The following is a 20,402-nucleotide window of genomic DNA, read 5'->3' as shown; positions in this document are numbered from 1 at the left end:
CTAGCAGTCTCTGATTGCATTTCCCTCATTTTTACCAGAATACTCATCCGGACGAGTTTGTACACGCAGAGGTGTACACATTTAAACTTCAGCACACACTGTGAGTGTTTCATGGTCGTATAATTCAACGCTATGTAACAATGTATCTTCTTAGTAGGGTTTATCGATAATGGTTTAGCAATAAGAACGTGCATCCCTGTAATGCAACAGTTACTAATGTCAGAGTCGTTTTTTATACGTAGTCGCCTTTGATACAAAGTACGGACTGAAGAACTTTATGGATATTTTACGATGTAATTTAAATGCAATGTTCAGTGCATATGAAAGTATGTAATTGCTTATTTGAGATAAGAGGGGTGCACTCAGAATGAAGTAGTGGCTTATACGTAAAAATTTAAAAATTTAAAAATGTAATACATATAAAATTAATTGATGCACATGATTTTTTGCAGAGGCCCCTGAGGAAGGGACGAGGGTCCCGAAATGCATCGGGCCAATCTATTCAACGATCGTCGAAATGCAAAGGATTGTTTGTATGATGTTTAATACAACAAATCCATTCTTTAAAGTAACTGAAATGTTAAAATGAAATATATGTACATGTAAAAGTGATTATCCACAGTCTACGGGTAGTCTAAAAAATCATCTAAAATAAAAGTAAGAATCAAGTGAAATTTGCAATTAGTGTGAAATAGAAAGTTATTTAAATAATTTGAATAGGTGGAAATATCTAATACAAAGCAGTGCGCTTGGTAGGGTTGTGATATCTTTATCACGCACCATTCCTTTTGAATTGTCTTCATTGTATGCCATAGAGGTTGTGGCATTCAATTAACAAATATGTGTGGCATTCCACCAATGCAACAAAACTAGATTGGAATTAACCTGTACTTGGAAACTTTTGTACCGCCATGTTCTGATTCCTTACTTTTCAATGAAGTGGGATTTTTTTTGTGAGGTTATCGATTTGGCTCAAGCTGATTCCATGCACCAACTGTCATTTGACTATTCTATTTGGCATTGTCAGATGTATCACTCCAACCATGTTGTTATGGTCTGCACATGACATTTGTGGTCACTAAAAAAAGATCTTTTTAGTGATGTGTTATTTAACAGTTTTTTTTAACATTATGACTAAGTATGAGCGAATTTTGCGGATTTGCGGTCCGCAAATTCGTGTGAAATTGCAAAATAATCAGCGAGTCTGCGAAAAAATTTGCGAACTCGCTGATTTGCACAAATAGACTGTTTCCCACTGTCTACTGGCTAATCAGTAAGTGCTACCTCGTTGGGTAAATGTATAGTGCTTTTCCTACACTACAGCTGCGTAAAGTGCCAGAAGAGTTGTCTCCAGTGACAATTTGTGTGTTACTATGCCATCGCGCCGAAGGGCGCAGGGGTCCGCTGAGTGAGCTGTCCATCATAGTGTGTAAATGGCGGGAAGACGGTGCACACCGCTTGTGTATGGGCGGGGCCAAACGGGCAGGGCTTCTATGCGAGTTCACATGCCTCTTGTGTGTATAAATGGTCAGAGACCGATCAGAGCAGCAGACGAGGAGAAGAAGCCCCTGGTCACAGGAACTGCACAGGGATTGCGCTTTTGAAAGTCAAGGATGCAAAGGCCTCCATCCAGCATCACAGCTAATTTTCGACGGTAGATATGGGGAGAAAGCACACCTGCCCAGCCACGACAAAGCTCACAATTGTTTTTGGGCTGATGAATGCGTTACTGAACTTGAGCTTCAACACGGGCACCTGCTTTTTTATATCTGTAAGTGCTTCCTGTTGAGGTTTAATTTTTTGTGACAGGAGCAACGTGCCAGAATGAACCCTGCCCTTCATATTTATACAAGAAGACACCACCGGTTTGTGTGATACCTCTACTCAACTGCCCAAAAGCCGCCCGCGAGCAGATTTGTGAATTTTTAGCAATTTCGCAAAATTTGTGGATCACGAAATTGCTTAAAATCCGCAAAATCCATGAGCGGAACGGATTTTGCGCCCACGCTTAATTATGACAGTCCAAAGTATGAACTACGGAATAAAGATGTCCTGAGAATATACACTTGTATGTCTGCATTGGGCTGACATGGTTGTAATACTCTGATGCACATGTTGACTTTCTGCATGTCCATGCTTACACAGCTAACTTCTGCTTACAGTGGGTAATACACAAGGGGATAACTTTGCCATTTCCTAGATGTAAATGATACTACAATAGCTAATGATTTTGTGACAAGTGAATGTATTGCAGTGCACAAAATGAAAATATTAAACTAAATATACAGTGAAATAGTGACAACACAGAAGTGTATTTGTCAGTGTTGGTGGATGAAACCATTGTTGTAGGAACCACATTGTCTGAGCCCCAGAATCCAAAATATTCCTCCCATCAAAAGTGGAATTGTAAACAGGAATAGTCAACAAAGTGAACATCTTGCACACAAAGGAGGACACCATTTGCAACGTCTCTTCCTGGTGGCTGTGGGTGATATGTTATTTGACTTTGTTTAACATTATGCCAGTCTAAGGTTGGAACTATGGAATAAAGTTGGCGTAAGACTATATATTTGTGTGTCTGCATTGGGGTGACATGGCTGTGATACTCTGATTCACATAGTTGGCATTTTACATGTCAAGGCTTGCACAGGTAGCTTCTACTTACATTTGGTAATACACAAGGGGATAACGTCATCATTTCATCGATCTGAATGATACTACAGGTGGTAAGGATTTTGTGAAAAGTGAATTTATTGCAGTGCACAAGGTGAAGATTTTAAACTAAATATACAGTGAAATATTGACAAAACATGATTGTAGTTGTCAGTGTTGCTGGATGAAACCAATGTTGTAGGCGCCACTTTGTCTGAATCCCAAAGTCCACCTTACTCCGCCCATTAAAGGTAGGAATGTGTACAGGATTAGTCAACAAAGTGAACATTTTCCACCAAAAGTAGGACATCATTTTTGATGTCTTTTCCTGGTGGTGGTGGGTGCCTTGCCATTTGAACCTTCAAGATACTTTCTTGACTCATTTGCAAGACTTTGGGAGACAACCATTATATGAAGTGTTAATGGCCTGATCATTTGCTTTACTGATATGTTTCATGTAGACATGAAGGATGGGCATGGCATCTCCCAATAACTTGAATCCAACACAGTGTTGAAATTGCATGTGTATTAGTAAATTCCAAGTCCTAGGTGGGTACAATACCGACATATACACTACTTGGTAGTAGATTCAGCACTGGTAATCATGTGTGCTTTGCAGTGCCAATGGGTCCATAGCCATTTCATATCAGCTGGGTTACCTCAACCGTAACTGATATTTCAGTTACACACTTGCTGTGGTGCCACTCATTTCCTCTTTCTTTTCTTTAATGGAGACCAGGGAAGTTCAGGCTGAGTAGGCAGACATGTGCCTGGGCAGAGCATTGTGTGCAAGGTGTTCAGTCCATCCCACGTGTGGTTCAGTGGTGACATGGCTGACAAGAGGGTAAGGACAAACAACACCGTGGCCTCCTGTTCAGAGGTAGAAGTACTGGGCCTTCTGGGAGTTGTAGTCATTTCAGTCTCTCCTACCCCACACTTGACTAATGGTTAACTGTATGTGAGGTGAACCTCATTAGTGAAATAACTGACAAGCGAAAAACTGACAAACAACTCTGGGGGCTCATGTTAAGTGCTCAAGCAAATGGCCCTCATGGTTGTTGTTGTCTTTTCAATTTCGACTTGCCAACACTAGTAAAACTGGTTTGTGTTACATAGCTGTTTGCAAAATGCAGTTGCGCTGGGCCATGCTATTAGACATTTGCACACATAACGGGTTCTGGGATGACAATGTGATGGTAATGCACTTTCAGGCACCATTCCCACATGTGGTATTTAATGGAGGTTGATACATGTGAACTTATATGCAGGGCTACTGATTGTAGGTGCCAATCACATATCTCTGATTCTCTGGCTACTGCATATAGGGAAAGTAGATGAAGAACACAACAGCAAGAGCTGAGATGTATGCAAACAGAACATTGACATGTTGTAACAGTTAGAGTGGTGTTAGCTACCAGTCTCAACTTCTCCAGGTATTCCCCTTAAGCCTTTAGAACGCAAGATGGCATGCACCTTCTCCTCCCAGGGTGTGAGTTCTAATGGTGGGCTGGTGGGACCACGGCCCGTGCTCTGGGATGCAGGGTGCTGCCTGGAGACCTAGTTCTTCACCCTCCCCAATAGGTCGTGCAACCTCTTCCTGATGATCTCCTTTGTGAGCAGGGTGGTACCTACAGCATTCCCTATGTTGACTATCCTGTCCCCCATTTCATTCTTCCTAGTGAGGGAATGTTTTTGGACTTGGGCTCCAAAAATGTGTGGCTCTACTGCAATGAGTTCATCCACCATCACTGACAACTCGGTGTCAGACAAACGTGGATTTTGGCTTGTAAAATCTAAATTCAATAAAGTAAGTGAGAGAGTCAAAAATGAAAAATGCCTTTCCAGCAAGGAAATATGTAGAAAAAAGTGAAACAAACATGTATAGAGTGTGTCTGATGGAATTGTGTGAAAAGGGAAAACTTCTGTGACCGCTAATGTTGTTCTGAAATGCTATGTTGCTGGCGTGGCCAACACCATGGCGTGCTTACACGTGCGGCTCCGGAGCTCCCGGAGAGCTGCCTAGAAATCCGACATTAAAACTACCCAAATTGCCATCAACCAACTCAAGACCAATCGGGGACATCTCGTGCCCTTCTGAGGTGAAGAATCGAGAGGAATACACAGGTGTCGGCGGAGGTGCTGTACCTCGACCTCCTAACCCGACGGCAGAGCCCCACAACCGGGAGGAAGGGTACTGTTACCAGGACATCGCACACTGGGCCCAGACGCCTCCGATCTGGGCGCTAGAGGCTCCAAAGAAGTTCCCCCCTCCCCCACCAAGATGGCGGCGGCAAAGCCCGTGATGTGACACAAGACTATCGATGCCTTGCAGGAGGGGCCATTGTGGTGGAGGGCGGCGACACAAGAGGTACCGGCAAGACTAGAGACTAAGTGTGTGTGGGGGGCCCCCTCGGGAGCTGCTGCGGAGCCGCGTGAAACCCAAATCTACACCAAGATGGCAGGTGGGGCCGCATACCGGGACTAGAGGGGACCCTGACTAGGCCTGCCACCCCGCTACAGCCACAAAGCTCCTAGGATGGACTGCCCCGCATAAACGGCCACCTAGCGGGTGCCTATACGGCGCGGGTTCCCGGACATGGTCACCAGAAGTACCGCGTGATACCCGGGGACCGGAGGCCCATCACCTGAAAGAGACCGGTGGAGAAGGAGGGTTAGGCAGACCTCCCTGACACCACCCGCCAGTGATCCGATCGACACCAAAGGCAGAGCGGAAGTGTCAGAGACCCGAGACCCACGAGGAGAGGCTCTCCAAACCCGGCAGGCCTGCAGAGGCACGGACCATCCCTGGGACCGCGACCATCGCCCGGGAAGTAGGGTGCTATCCGTTTGCACAGCGGCCCCAACGCAATACTCCCGCAGAACATGGGGAAGAAGAACATACCGCCTAAAGGGCCCAAGCAGGGACCGATGAACAATTTTGCTGCACCACGACAGGTGGCGGAGGGCCTTCCTGCCGCTCCAGGCCCGTGCTCAGACACCGACTTGCTTAAGGGGGCCATTCAGGCCTCGCAAACTGATATCCAGGAGTCCCGAGTGGCCCTGGAGGTCAAGATAGGTGAGGTGTGCTCGGAAGTGACACTCCTGAGGCAGGACTTCCGAAATTTATCTGACAGGGCTACCCCCGCCAGGAGGTCCAGAAACACGATCTTTCGATGCGGTAAAGGCTAAACTTAGAGACTTAAAGATCACTTACATGCTCCTTTTTACGGCGAAACTTAAGGTACTATTAAAGGAACAGTCACTCTTCTTCACACACCCGGAGGATGCCTGGCAATGGCTAGAGGAGCGCCCGATCCTCAACAGCAGAGATACCACCGGACGGGACCTGCTAGACAGATCCCTGCGAAATACAACCCACTGGGAAATACCAAAGGCGCAGAGATTAAAATCCAGGAGGTCTAAGAGGCAAGCCCCAGCGACGCCCTACAGAGGTCGAGGCACTGGAAATACGCGGAAAGGACGTTCAGCCTCCCCAAAAGGTGCGGCCGGGACGGGGTTGAGATTTGCAGCCTTACGATCCACTGCACGCTCAGAGGGTGAGGACGAGGAAGGACTCCATAGCCGCACATCTGGAGGCGAAGAAGAGGAGGAAGGGGGACAATCTGTTCATCCGTTGGTGAATGAGATCCGTGTGTTGGAACAAGACTAGTCTGGACAACATAGTGCGCCCGAATCAGAGACTCAAGACTCCAATTCTTAATCGATAGTGGTTCGGGCCACTGAGCACGCAACACAAATTTGGCATACGAGCAAGTTGACACCTCCTCTGAACAATGGTGAATTTGGAGAATGGAAGTGGCAGCCCGACATAGGGAAGTATGCAAGTTGACATGCCTCCCTGTTTTACACGTTTTACTGTTTTTTGGTGTTTTAAAGGGAGGGTTCGGTGGGTGGGCGACAGGCCTACTCTTACCGAAAGTTATGTCCTGTCCCAGGATAAGACTGGAAGGGGAGGGAGGTGGGGAGCGGGGTGGGAGAGGGGGTTCTCAAGTTTGTTCGGGTAGGGGACCGGGTAGGAACGGTTGAGGGAGAAGAAAACAGATGTAAAAATGCAGCAACACGCACTGAGCCTCCACATCACCTACACATGCCAGAGTCTAGTCACATACAGCCACCACATCTTCCAATGGCAACTACCATAGTCACCCCTCTGGAGGGAGTTAGGAGACTGAGCGTCTTGACATGGAATGTCCATGGACTCGGCTCTAAGATCAAGAGGGGCCTAGTGAACGCCTACATTAAAAAGGTGGACTCGGGCATCACCTTCTTGCAGGAAACACACCTCAAGGGTACTCAGTGTGCCTTCATAGCTAGAGGCCGATACAGGGTACTGGGACATGCGGGATACACATCTGACTCCAGAGGGGTAGCAGTCATTGTTAAAAAGTCCTCACCTTTTTGCACCACCCGCACCTGGGTTGACCCACAGGGAACATACGCTGGAGTACAGGCCACCTGGAACAGACGCACCTATACGCTAATCTCGGTCTATACACCACCCAAACTACAGACATGTACGCTCACAGCGCTAGCGAACATACTCCTAGATAAAGCAGACACTATACAAGTGGTGGGAGGAGATTTTAACAATGTTATGAACATAAGACTCAATAGATCTGGAGACACAGCGAGAGAAGAGCACCAGACAGCGCTGTTCAATCAGATGTCCTCTATAGGACTTACAGATATATGGAGGTGGCTCCACCCGACACAGCAAACCTACTCATACTACTCTGGGGCACACAGGGTGTTCTCGTGACTCGATTATATTTTCATGTCTATGAGGGTAGAAGATATTGCAAAATATAGGGCCAGGGGCATATCGGATCGCTCGCCATTATATGTGAGGGTGGAGCAGGACCAGGGCAAGGACACGGGTTTCTGTCGCTTGGCAGCCTGGGATCTCCAAAACGCAGCCATACTGAGAGTCATTCGGACAGACATTAAGGTATATATTGCAGAAAATTAGGGCAAGGTAGACTCGAGTGTCACCCTTTGGGAAGCCCTAATGCCAGTTCTGTGAGACAGGATAAAGTCTAGACTAGGAGAGGAAAGACGGAGACTCCAGGCAGAGGTAGCTGCCCTAGAACAGGCTATCCTAGGATGGGAGAGAGACTATCTAACCCATAAAAACAGCGAGATTCTCAGACGGCTACTTGATGCCCAGAAACAATATAGGGAACTGGCAACTAATGAGGCGAAGACCCAATCCCTCGCCACCCGCAACCCTCCACCGGTTATATGACGTAGGAGACAAGTCTGGAAAACTCTTGGCGTGGCTCAGCAAAGAGGAGCGAGCAGCGAGGTGGATAGACAGTATTGATACCGCAGACGGGACCACTGTTAACACCGACACTGAGATAGCAGAAGCATTTGCTACTCATTATGAAACGTTCTATGCAGCTCGTGACCTTGCAACCCATGAGGAAGCTCTACAATATCTAGACACTACGGTCCTACCAGTCCTGCCCCCTGACACCCTGGAGGCCCTGGAGGCAGACATAATGTCTGATGACATCACAGACGCCATCGCCAAGCTGAGAAAGGGCAAAACCCCAGGCCCGAATGGTTTCCCAGCAGAGCTTTTTAAGCGCGCAGCAGACCTTCTGACCCGGACTCTTAAAGGCCTCTTTACTGGTGCCTTTGAGGAGGGAGAGCTCCCTACGGATCTCGCTATGGCCACGATTATCCCAATATATAAGGAGGGCAAACCACAAGAGAATTGTGCCTCCTACCGGCCTATCTCCCTACTAAGTCCGGAAGTCAAACTGTTAGCAACCATCTTGGCAGTCCGCTTGAGGGCGGTTATTACAGGCCTCGTTCATTTGGATCAATCGGGCTTCCTACCAGATAGAGCAATGAAACTGAATCTTAGAAGAACCCATAACTAGCTACAAGAAGTGGGAGGGTGAAGCGATCCACATTGGTTCCTTTCCCTGGATGCCGAGAAGGCGTTCGACGCGGTCCACTGGCCCTTCTTATTCGCAGTGCTCCATAAGTTTGGTTTCGGGCCAAAGTTTATCAAATGGGTCCGGCTTCTCTACACTGCCCCGAGGGCCAAGGTGAGGGTGAACGGAATACTCTCACGTGAGTTCCAGATTCGGAGAGGCACTAGTCAGGGCTGCCCCCTGTCCCCCTCCTCTTTACGCTCACCATTGAGGTGCTTGCAGCCAGAATCCGGCAAAACAAGGACATTCATGGCTTTATGAGCAATGACGCAGACCAGACACCAGAAAAGATCTAGCTATACGCGGACGATGTCTTGCTCTACATAACTAAACTAGAGACCACCGTACCGGAGCTCTTTCGAGAACTAGAACGATACGGCGGGAAGGCGGGCCACAAAATAAACTGGCACAAATCTGTACTTTACGACTCTGGGGAACGCAACCAGTGGGGGAGGCTGCCAGACGAACTGTTGACAACCACAGAAGGCTTCCAATACCTCGGGATCTATATAACTATGGATGCGACCCTCTCATTCCACAGAAATTTGGAACGGATTATAATTAATGTGGTGGCAGATATGGACCGCTGGAGCCAGCTCCAATTGACACTCCTAGGCAGAACGGCCATGTACAAAATGATCACTCTGCCGAAATTCCTTTACGCCCTACAAAACGAATACTATCCACTACCTGCGGAGGTCTTCAACAGGATCCATGCGGATCTGAGATCCTTCCTTTGGCTAGGCAAACATGCCAGGGTGGCTCTGTCCACACTTCAGAGACACCAGTATAGTGGAGGGATCTCTCTCCCTAACCTAGAGGCCTACTATTGGGCAGAACATCTGACACCAATTAATGATTGGTTCCACGCCCCTGCGGACCACCCGACTTACGCCCTGGAGAGAACAAAAATGTCGTCAAAAAACCTATTGTGCTATCTTTATGGGAGATTTAGAAGGGCACCCCTTCTCCCGGCCACGTCTATAACACTTATTGCATGGACAAAGGCCACAAGACGCATGGGCTGGGATAAGAAGCCCACACGGCAGACACCGTTGTGGCACTGCCAATGGTTGGCAGAACTTAACAAACTGCATGGGTTCCAAAGGTGGGATGATATTGGCATCTCCACTATAGGAGATGTGATAGCCAAAGGGGAGCTAAAATCTTTTCAAGTCCTTAAATCAGAGTTCGGGTTACATAATACACAACAGTTCAAATATATCCAACTACGGCACGCTTGGAAAGCCCAAAACAACACACTCACAGATATCCCAGAGTATGCACCACTGGAGGGGAGGCTCCTTCAAGAACAGATAAAAGGGAAAGGCGGTCTCCCTGACGTATAAAACATTGACTGATCATATGCTGGGAGATCTGACAAGACTCAGAGACACGTGGGAGGCTGAGGTGGGAGAGATGGAAGACCTGGACTGGGAAATAGTGTTGATGCATCCCCGGGAGGTGGCCATCAAGTCAAGACTACGACTTATTCTATTAAATGTACTCCATAGAACCTATTATGACAGACTACGTCTAAGCAAAATGGGGAAGGTAGAGGACCCACGATGCCTCAGATGCCACCAGGGGGAGGGAGATTTTTACCATACAATATGGACATGCGACATAATACAAACATACTGGACACAGGTATGGCACAATTGAATGGGTTTGCTTAGATTGAGCCGCACATCTTAGATTGTTACGCCAAGTGTAATCGTGACAATAAGTCATTAAGCAATTGCAACTACGGCGAGGGTGCTGAAGGTATGTGACACCTACCCACCAAGGTGTCGTTTCCTCCCAAGATCCAAAGGAACTTGGGTCACACATGCAAAAATAGAATACCTCAGCACACCCTTCTCATTATTTCTGTGAATAGTAGTCTCAGCGTTACTTGACATAATTTTGGCAATCTCAGTACCCTATGTGATTCAGTCCAGGAAAAGATTATAGTCTCAGGAAGTAATGATATGATAGTCCAAACAGGTCTCCTTGGATTGAAGTTTGTTTATTTTCATATGCCACTGGAAGAAAGCAGCCGACGCGCGTTTCGCCCACAGGGCTTTTTCAAGGCTGCGAACAAAGTATTGATATATGTCCATCAGGAAAACATTCACTTCCATTGATTTATAATAAAAGTGTACTTCTCCAATTCATGCAACATCACACGTGGTTTCTGTTAATTAACTAGGCCATCCCGTGATGTGTGCTGGGATGTGCACCATTTTGTATTAGCAATTCACCCTGGTGCACCTGAACTCCCAGATTGCACCTATCTGTGATGGTGGAAACAGAATATTTGCAAAAGTGATAGAAGATGAGGGGATCAATTATAAAGCCAAGAAGAATTTGTATAAAATAGGTGATGTGCTTAGAAAGTAGTAAAATAGGACGGTATCTTGACAGGTATCTATAAATGTTAAAAACATATGGGAAAGAAGACCTCTACCCTGTGCAAAGTATGCAGCCACGATGTATCTCACCTTGTAGTTTTTTTCCTTCTAGTGAATAAGGTCCACAAAATTATTTCCAAATATAAGTATTTTTGAATCCAGTCAGTCACACATTACGAAATGGGTCTGCTTTTTGTCATTCACTCTTAAAATGTAACAAGGCCATCAGTTATTGTCTATAATATTAAAAGAATGGGGTCCAATGAACCTCAAACTAGATTCAAGCCATAGAAAGTCTCCACACTCATTGAAACAAATAAATAACTGTATTCCATCACCTAATAATCCTGACTAAAACATACGTTGGTATTCACTTAGTACCACTATTGTTGGAAACCAAAATCAATAATAAAAGTGCTAAAATAGCAGAACGAAGTCTTACCTATATTATACTGAAAATATGTCCAATTAGAGGGAATATATTGATTTCCTTTCCGAATGAATGAGCCAAAAACCCAATTTATATGGCATCCAATCCCAAGGTATGGGTATTATTCCATGAATCTTGATAAATCCAAGAATAAATCTGTACCAATAATTAATGGTTAGGTGTTAGAAAAACCCAGGAACCAAACATATATATAGAGTGTTAAAGCGGCATCGCAAGAAAGCAAGTGGAAATAGCACGTAAGACTCTAGCTTCATAGAGTCTCGTTTTGTGTTATGAGGCCATACAGTGCAGATAAACAAAACACGCTATTGCCATCTAATGAAGGCCATTATTCTAGGTATATTAGAATAAAGTGCTTATGCAAGTAGTATATATGGATTCTTTGTTATGAGCGATCCATGTGTCTAGGGCGAGGCGTGGGCCCTTCTTAAGAAAGCTGAATTATCAGCACGGACATATTGCACCAAACGAAAGCGTGCACTTAAGCGCGTTGTAAAGTTAACCATGTTGGTCTCTAACTAGTTAACGAAGTGTCCCGGACCTTACTTGGAGTAAGGACTTGTATGGCATGCCGAGTTAACCCACCGACCTTTCCTCAACAGTTCAAACAAGGTCCTAAGGGCGACACAAGCCTTCGACAAGCCATAAACCCATATGTTAAGTAAACCGCCAATCTCCTCTTACCTATTAGATAGCAGCGGGGGCAGTGTAACGCGCCCAGGTAAATCCAATACGTACACGCGATGCTGGTTCCTGGCCCCAGTTTAAATACGTATTATCGATGCGTCCCAACTAGCATGGACACAAAAGAGGGACTCCATTGCTGAAGTTGGGCGAGCGATCCCATAAGAATGGGCGCCATTGTTTAACGTGCATCCTGAATTATAAAATCAGTGATAATAACTGAAGGGATTCGATAAATATCAAATTAAACAGAAATTAAGTGAAATTAGCGAATAGTGATTGTTAGCAGCGCCCTCACGTTTATTATCGGAGGAAAGAAAACACTGACTCAAGGTCATCTCTTACAACACATTCTCTATTTTGGGCGTTACATTGACGATGTTCTTTTGTTCTGGGCAGGATCGAAACCAGATCTGGACACTTTTCACGAATTCCTAAATAAAAATGAGTTCAACCTATCATTCACAATGGAGTGTAGTACGAAACAAATCAACTTTCTTGACATCACAATAGGTGTGGATATTGATAAATTGGTCACCACTCCATATAGAAAAGAAACTGCATGCAATGCCATACTGCATGGAAGGAGTGCACACCCCAAATCTCAGATTAATGCAATCCCATTTGGTGAGATGCTTCGAATCAAGCGGAATTGCAGTGTGGAATCTGTTTTAAAAGAGGAGCTGGATAATGTTGAACATAGATTCATTCAAAGAGGTTACCCACTAGCCATTATCAAACAGGCTAGAAACAAAGTGAAACAAATTAAGCGATCTTCCCTTCTGATCAATAGGAAAGGCAAGAAAGACAAGAAGACCTTCAAAAACATTAACTTTGTTACACCTTTCTCAAGTGCCAGCACCGATGTATACAAAATCTTAAAAAAACACTGGCACCTTCTCACACATGACACTGACATTAAACCGATGATAGGGAACCATCCTGTCATTACCCATGCCAGAGGTAGAACATTGAGACAATATCTATGCCCCAGTTACATACCCCCCATTGGTAATGAGGGTTGGCCACGCTGTTCACAGAAAGGCTTCTTTTGCTGTGGAAAATGTAACATCTGCTGTTTTGGATTACATAGGAAAAGTCAATTCAAATACAATACAGCGAAAACGTACACCATTAACAGCTTCATAAACTGTAACACACAATACGTGGTGTACTGTTTGATTTGTCTATGTGGCAAGATATACATAGGGAGTACTATCAGACCCCTTAAGGAACGAATTCAAGAACACATTCGTGCTATCAGAAATAACAACACTGTATATCCATTTGCAGTACACTTCAATAAAACACACAGCTCAAATGATTTACACAAGGTGGCCTTTCATGGAATTGAGAGCATCAATCTAGGACCAAGAGGTGGGGACAAATTGGCATGCCTACGAAAGAAAGAGAGCTTATGGATCATCAAGCTACGAGCAGTGGAATGTGGGGTAAATATTGTGAAGGATTTACATGAATTCTTGTAAATAACGAAAACTATGAGATTCAAATACATGACAAAACAATGTTTGAGACCTAGGAACATGTATTAGTGCTTAATGAGAACATAGTGGAATAGAAATGTATACATTCTGGATGTGCAACAACAGCCATAGGTTACCTAAGAGTAGATATGATATGTATGCATATAAAGGAAAGGACATACATGTTTTAGTTAATGTTACACTTGAAACAATGTCAACTAGGTCGGGAAGATCTTCGAATATGACATGCATTATATTTCTGTTTTTCTCTTTTGAGTTTCGTGATTTGACAAAAAAGACTGTTTGTCACAAAGACATAGATTGTAATGGTGAACATGGAATCCCAGTATTCGTCTTCTGTGCTGGTGGAACAAAATCCCATGAATTTTAAAAGACATTGGTGAGAATGAATAGTTATAACCTATTTCCTGTTATATTCAGTACTCCAATAGAAGTAAGTATTGACTTAATCGATATTCCCCGTTTCGTGAGCCAATTGAGTCAGTGTTTTCTTTCCTCAGATAATAAACGTGAGGGCGCTGCTAACAATCACTATTCGCTAATTTCACTTAATTTCTGTTTAATTTGATATTTATCGAATCCCTTCAGTTATTATCACTGATTTTATAATTCAGGATGCACGTTAAACAATGGCGCCCATTCTTATGGGATCGCTCGCCCAACTTCAGCAATGGAGTCCCTCTTTTGTGTCCATGATAGTTGGGACGCATCGATAATACGTATTGAAACTGGGGCCAGGAACCGGCATCGCGTGTACGTATTGGATTTACCTGGGCGCGTTACACTGCCCCCGCTGCTATCTAATAGGTAAGAGGAGATTGGCTGTTTACTTAACATATGGGTTTATGGCTTGTCGAAGGCTTGTGTCGCCGTTAGGACCTTGTTTGAACTGTTGAGGAAAGGTCGGTGGGTTAACTCGGCATGCCATACAAGTCCTTACTCCAAGTAAGGTCCGGGACACTTCGTTAACTAGTTAGAGACCAACATGGTTAACTTTACAACGCGCTTAAGTGCACGCTTTCGTTTGGTGCAATATGTCCGTGCTGATAATTCAGCTTTCTTAAGAAGGACCCACGCCTCCCCCTAGACACATGGATCGCTCATAACAAAGAATCCATATATACTACTTGCATAAGCACTTTATTCTAATATACCTAGAATAATGGCCTTCATTAGATGGCAATAGCGTGTTTTGTTTATCTGCACTGTATGGCCTCATAACACAAAACGAGACTCTATGAAGCTAGAGTCTTACGTGCTATTTCCACTTGCTTTCTTGCGATGCCGCTTTAACACTCTATATATATGTTTGGTTCCTGGGTTTTTCTAACACCTAACCATTAATTATTGGTACAGATTTATTCTTGGATTTATCAAGATTCATGGAATAATACCCATACCTTGGGATTGGATGCCATATAAATTGGGTTTTTGGCTCATTCATTCGGAAAGGAAATCAATATATTCCCTCTAATTGGACATATTTTCAGTATAATATAGGTAAGACTTCGTTCTGCTATTTTAGCACTTTTATTATTGATTTTGGTTTCCAACAATAGTGGTACTAAGTGAATACCAACGTATGTTTTAGTCAGGATTATTAGGTGATGGAATACAGTTATTTATTTGTTTCAATGAGTGTGGAGACTTTCTATGGCTTGAATCTAGTTTGAGGTTCATTGGACCCCATTCTTTTAATATTATAGACAATAACTGATGGCCTTGTTACATTTTCAGAGTGAATGACAAAAAGCAGACCCATTTCGTAATGTGTGACTGACTGGATTCAAAAATACTTATATTTGGAAATAATTTTGTGAACCTTATTCACTAGAAGGAAAAAAACTACAAGGTGAGATACATCGTGGCTGCATACTTTGCACAGGGTAGAGGTCTTCTTTCCCATATGTTTTTAACATTTATAGATGCCTGTCAAGATACCGTCCTATTTCACTACTTTCTAAGCACATCACCTATTTTATACGAATTCTTCTTGGCTTTATAATTGATCCCCTCATCTTCTATCACTTTTGCAAATATTCTGTTTCCACTATCACAGATAGGTGCAATCTGGGAGTTCAGGTGCACCAGGGTGAATTGCTAATACAAAATGGTGCACATCCCAGCACACATCACGGGATGGCCTAGTTAATTAACAGAAACCACGTGTGATGTTGCATGAATTGGAGAAGTACACTTTTATTATAAATCAATGGAAGTGAATGTTTTCCTGATGGACATATATCAATACTTTGTTCGCAGCCTTGAAAAAGCCCTGTGGGCGAAACGCGCGTCGGCTGCTTTCTTCCAGTGGTATATGAAAATAAACAAACTTCAATCCAAGGAGACCTGTTTGGACTATCATATCATTACTTCCTGAGACTATAATCTTTTCCTGGACTGAATCACATAGGGCACTGAGATTGCCAAAATTGTGTCAAGTAACACTGAGACTACTATTCACAGAAATAATGAGAAGGGTGTGCTGAGGTATTCTATTTTTGCATACTGGACACAGGTATTTAAGGAATTAGAGGATGTCCTAGAGGCTTCGATCCCGCAGGATCCCAAGCTGGCAATGTTGGGCATGACTAACGAGGTTGACCGGACTCGCCCACTTCTTACATTTTTGGTCCTTGCACTGGTTGTTGCCAAAATGGACAATGCAAAGCATTAGGGAGCGCCGGAACCCCCGGATCTGGAGGAGTGGAGGAGAGGGTAAGATCTATATATGGCAGCCGAGAGGGTAACCTATAAGGCCAGAGGATGTCCGAAAAAATTCCGCAGAGTTTGGTCAAAGTGGCGACGCTATCATGGGCTGGATGCGGGGCTGTGGGGGGGGGGCTTCCTAGGGTGGGCATAGGCCAGGACACGGGGACAAACGGGACATCTCTACAAAGGGTACGACAAAACATACTGAACCTATAGAGTGCCGTGAGACACCTGCAACATATGGCTCAGAACTGTGAAAGACTTTGCTGGTACTAGAGGGACGAGGTGGGGAATAGAAGTGTAACTGCTGCTATATTTCGTATACGAATTGTTGAAGGTATGAAACTTGTGTTTACGGTTCATTAGGGGGGGTGGGGAGGGTTCAGCAAAAAAGAAAAAAGCAGATACTCGGAATGCCCATTGAATGCTCACATTTGTGTATGACTTTGTACCTGCAGCGCTCTAATAATACTTGCTGCCCAACCTCCGGGGTGTGGGCTAAATGGCCGTGTATCCTTCTGCCGACTGTGAGATGCGCCACTTGTGATGAATAACTGGAATATCTGATTGATTGTTAGTGGCTTCCTGTGAATCTGCAATAAAAATAATTTAAAAAAAAAATGAAATGCTATGTTGCTCTATAGGCAAAGGATCATGGTCTGGGAAGGAGTATGTTTTATCTTGTGATTTGTAGGTGTGTCCGCTTTGGCAATGGCTAATCAACTATGGGTTTTTTTTCTGCACCCAATGTGCACTGTTGTGGTGCTTCATGGTTGCAGTAGCACGTCGGTCTAGCACTGTCGTGAAACCACCGACAAGGGACAGCCAGTACAGTGGCTCCATCGTAATATGACCACAATGGTAGCATAACCATGATGCATCAGAATCCCTATGAGAAACGTTTCCAACTTCCGCGGCACATGGAACACTACTTTGACTGCAGTGGCCCATGCGGAAAATAGTCTGATTGCCGCGGTTAGAGGTTTGACTTGCATGCATTGTAATATGGCTGGGTTAACTTTGTGGCTTCAGAGGTCAGAATTGGACCGTGGCCATGGCGGTCGGACCGACAGTCAGACCAGCTTCATAATCAGCCCTCACTATTATTCCTGGAACTGAAAATCATTCAGTAGGGCATGGCAGCAGGCTATATATGATAATGTCTCCAAAACATTGCATAGCTGTTGGACAAGGTCCCAGTGAATCCGTTGCTTTTGGCAGGATTAGCTCCAAGTGGAAAAAGTGAAGTCCTTTCACCAGTCAACATTTGGCACTTTCGCCCTGTTTTCTTCATTCAGATTTAGGGGCCGATTCTGATCGTGCTCTCTGTACGACTCGGATCCGGAGGGCTTTCCAACCGAATCACCCTGTGAGAGTCCGACCGAACGAGTAAGATGCATCCGTATGGTTACGGACTCGGTTCGGTCGGGCTCCCATTGAACTCTATGGGAGCCTGTATACCGAATGCGTACACAAGCTCCCATAGCAAAAAGGAGTGGGGAAAAGCATACACCCTGTGGCAGGCACCCCATGGAGCCGGTCACACTGAGCATACTTGGATCGGGGGGACCTATAGACACTCCTGTGACCGATTCAGAGGCCCAGGGTGAAGGGGGGGCCTGCTAAGGCCCCCCGAAGTCCGATTCCACAGCCGTTTGTCTTGCTGACACCAAGTTGATATGGCTGTCTGAAACATGCATTATACTCTCTCTATTTAGTAACTCCAGGGGTGGACGTGCCGCGTGTAGGAGAGGCGAAAATCCCGGCCCTCCTATACGCGGACGATACAGTCCTAATAGCGCGTACTGGAGTAGGACTACAGAGATTGTTAGACCTATTTGGTTCCTTAATGGACCGACTTGACCTTAAGATCAATGCCAAAAAATACTTCTTAATGGTGGTGGGTCACCATAGAAATAAAGGCAAATTAAAAACATTCATGTGCAAGGGCGAGGTAGTCTCAAGGGTTACCGCTTTCTCGTATTTAGGTGTACTCTTTGACAAAAAGGGGACCTGGGCACCTCAAATTAAGGCTAAGAGTATATCTGTGGCAAGGGCCACTTCAGCCTTAATGGGTTTCTCAAAACGGTTGGGGGCGAGGCCCATGGAGGCATTGATAAAAGTTTATAATACGAAATGTATGCCAATTGCCACCTATGGCGCTCCCTTATGGGGCTACGCGACCCATGAAAATATACAAAGAGTGGAGAACAGGTTTTTGAGACATCTCCTGTCTATACCCGAGTCCACCCCTACCTTTTCGACTCATGCAGAGGTGGGCTTGGACCATGTATCAGACAGGCTGAAATTTGCCCCCTTAACATTCTGGGCAAAAACATGGCTCAATCAAGATATAACTTTGAACCATGCAATCTTGACAGATGTGATGTCACTGGACAACGCAAAAAAAAGTACCCTGGCTCGCTTATTTGAGAGATGCCTTTACACAGCTGGGCCGCCCTGAGCTTGTTTTAAGCCCAATCAGTATCAAGAGGGAGGACATTAGCTGGATCAAAAAGCACTTTATGGACAGATTAAGAACTTCCTGTGAGAAGCGGAAATTTTTGAAATCTACAGTTAGATCACATTTTATGTTACAAACTTCCCCCTCACTAGAGCCTTATTTGATCACAGTAGCCAAACCCTTTCATAGAGTTCTATTAATTAAATTTAGATTTAATTTGATACACCATTACTTGGGTAGTACCCAATCATGGATAAAACCTGAATGTGGGCCGCCCTGCAACTGTGACAACCATTCACAACAAGATACCATACATTTTATTATGTTTTGTGGATTCTTTAGAGATATTAGGAAAAAATATTTGGTCCTAATCCTGAAAGAGGCTGGGATTACCCAAGTAAGGCCCACCCTCTTATATTTCCAGTTGTTGAGAACTACTCGCATCATCTACAGTGTGGCTAGTTTCCTAGTGGCGGCAATGAGAATCAAACAAAAAGAAAAGTGGTCCCACAGGACATATTCAGTCAGAATACACTTTATTCGAATTTTGTTAAAATCATAAAAGGCAAGGTACAATACAAAACAATTTTTAAAAACATCAGTTAATTTGATTACTAATTAAAACAATGAATTATTAATCTCATTTTTCCTAGATTATTAAAATTACAGATAAAACCACATTTAAAATAAGATTAAAATAAAACCTTCCGAGGAGTTCTTTTGTTCCTTAATCTGAAGGCAGCTGTTAAGAAGCATGCAACGCTAAAAATAGTATGAATGTCAGCTAGTGATTGGAGGAAAATTAGCGCTGGCCTTACTTGGATGAAGCCAGCAGCCTTCAGGACAGGTAATAGATATTTTGCCTTCTCAGTGGTATACAGACATATTAGTATGATTGATTTTAACACAGATTTTAAATTTATTTTATTGTCCTATAACAATTTAATGGGTTTTTGCAATGGATCATTTAAATGTGAATGTTTGTAATATTTTATGCCTTCTATGATTTTAACTAATCGAATAAAGTGTATTTGACTGACTGAATGATGCATTATACTCTCTCATTTGGAAACCGGCTCCATTGCGCGACACGATTCAGCTGCAAACAAGTCAGTTGGACAGGATCAGGTTCAGAAACGATTCGGTTGGAGCGGACGAGATCTCTGCATCGTACTTGGTCTTTCAAAACGGGGGACAATTTCGTTGGAAACATAAGCTCCGAATCTCACACGTTCCCGAACCCGTCTGGAGGCTTTTCTAATGGCATCGGAATTGGCCCCTTCGTCTCTTTTTTGGAGCTTGAAATCCTCCAGTGGGGCAAGCCTGCAAACTGTATCTGAGGAGGACTGAAAAGGCCACGTACCTTCTCAGTGCAGTACTGCTGAGTGAGATTTGCTGCTGTGGAAATGCTCTGAACAGTCAAAATCTGTTTCTTCAGCACAGGGCCAACACACTTTGGATGAATTTGCCCACCAGATATGTTTCCGTCCTCTGAAGGTCTTCAATTGTAAAAGAATCCTAAATTGCAGGTTTACAGGTATGCTAGGAGGAGTCACAGTTAGACACAGC

The sequence above is a fragment of the Lissotriton vulgaris genome, chromosome 1_1 (assembly GCF_964263255.1).
Source record: "Lissotriton vulgaris chromosome 1_1, aLisVul1.2, whole genome shotgun sequence".
NCBI classification, from domain to species: domain Eukaryota; kingdom Metazoa; phylum Chordata; class Amphibia; order Caudata; family Salamandridae; genus Lissotriton; species Lissotriton vulgaris.
Note: the sequence above shows the minus strand (reverse complement) of the source record.